Consider the following 2,018-nt stretch of genomic DNA (forward strand, 5'->3'; position numbering starts at 1 on the left):
CCGGACCAAGACTGTTTTCATATGCCTTATTGAGTTTTTCAAATTTCTGAAGATGCCCCAAGGGATAACAGGAGCACCGGCCACATTCCAGAGGACCATGGATAAAACTGGTGGGGTTATGTGCTACCGCAAGGTGTTGGTTTATTTAGACAACATAATTGTGTTCGGGAAGACTCTTGCTGAACATAATGAGCATCTGCTAAAAGTATTGGATTGATTACAAGCCAGAGGGCTAAAACTATCTATTGAAAAATGCAAGTTCTGTCGATCCTCTGTGAAATATCTCGAACATATAGTGAGTTGACAAGTGGTCACCACCGATCTGGATAAAGGGAATACTGTGAAGTATTGGTAGTGGACTGATAACTCAGAAATTTGAGATCATTTTTAGGGTTTTGAGGTTATTTCTGAAAAATTTGTGCCCCAGTATTCCAAGATTGCCCGCCCGCTAATAGAGCTAACTCGAGGCTATCCACCGAGTGGGAAAACACCTGGTACTCAGCAGAATATAAGGAAAGATTATTTTAAACAAAAGGAGCCTTTTGGAACCTGGTGGGATGTGCTGTATGAGGAAGTTTTTAACCAGTTAAAAGAGAGCCTTATTAACTCTCTTGTACTGGCATACGTAAACTCGGAACTCCCTACGAAGTCCACATTGATATGTCGTTCGAAGGGCTTGGAGGATTCTTATATCAACTTCAAGACCAACAATAAATACCTATCGCTTATGTAAGTTTGGGGGTTATCCAGCAGTAGTATCCCATCCATAAACTATTGTTTTTGGCACTCAAGTGGGCAGTTACAGAGAAATTTCACGATTACCTGTATGGTGCGGAGTACTTGGTGCAGACGCATAATGAGAAAATAACCCTTTAACTTACATCCAGACTAGAGCTAAGCTTGATGCTACCGGTCACTAGTGGTTAGCTGCTTTGAATAATTATAATTGTACCATAAAGTACCCACCTGGTTTCACTAAACAGGATGCTGATGTTTTGTCAAGGATGCCACACCATGAAGCTGTAAAAAGGTTATTCCACCAGATCAGTATCACTAGACATGTAACGGTGGAAGCCATACAACTGATGGGAGCTTCTATCAAGCCATACCACCTAAGGTATGTATCACAGGCTATATCAATCAGATATGGATGGATTGGTGGTTATCGGGCCAGTGCAACTGGCTCGGGAGCAGTGGGCAGATCTGGATATATTTACATAAGTTACATTAAAAGCATGTTCTCCTAAGGAACTAAAATTGGTCAGGAACAGTGGGAGCATTTAGACAGTAAAATTAATCACTATCACTCTAAATTGAGTGATTTACAGCAGGACCACACTAATTATCTCATAAGTCCTGCATTGGACTTGGTTCTGTACACCCTTATGCATATGCCAATAAATTAACACAAATTGGTAGTTCCTATTCTGTGCAGGGGAATATCATATTTTGGGTTCTAAATACTTGATTGTAAACTAAGTAGATCCAGAATAGAAAGGAAGAAACAGTAGGGGTGAATCTGCTGTCAACATTAGACTGGAGTTGTCCCAAGAGCCCTTACCTACTTCACTGGGTATTCCCAGCTGGTCTCCCACCAGGTACTAGCTTGGCCCTATACTGTATAGCTTCCAAGATCAGACGAGATTGGGCACATGCAGTATGGTGTGGTAGTAGGTTACTGATATTACAGTGATCGTTTCTCCTGAATCATTGATGAGAGTTCATGGAAGAATATCTTTGAAAGATTAAATTCAGATGGATCTGCTTTTGGTGTTAGGCAGTGGATACGTGGTCCACCAGCAGTAGGGGGAAGCACCCACTGGATCATCAATGAGAGTCCAGAAAAGAAGCAGAAGAGAAAAGAGAGAGAAAATAATTTTATGGGATGAACTGTAGATACTCCTTGGTATGAGCAGTGCAATAACTGTAAATACTCCTTGGTATGAAAGGTACAATAATCCAAGGAAAAAACAAGAATAAATATCACAGCTTGTCTCTTAGACGCTTCTCCTATAATG

General features: G+C 40.9%; 1 pseudogene; it reads right to left on the reverse strand.

Annotated features, from left to right (window-relative positions):
- Positions 1–1,558: 1,558 nt before the first annotated feature.
- On the reverse strand, positions 1,559–1,676 carry LOC134948988 (5S ribosomal RNA; annotated as a pseudogene).
- Between the last annotated feature and the right edge of the window lie 342 nt (positions 1,677–2,018).

This window comes from Pseudophryne corroboree, chromosome 1 (assembly GCF_028390025.1).
Source record: "Pseudophryne corroboree isolate aPseCor3 chromosome 1, aPseCor3.hap2, whole genome shotgun sequence".
NCBI lineage: Eukaryota > Metazoa > Chordata > Amphibia > Anura > Myobatrachidae > Pseudophryne > Pseudophryne corroboree.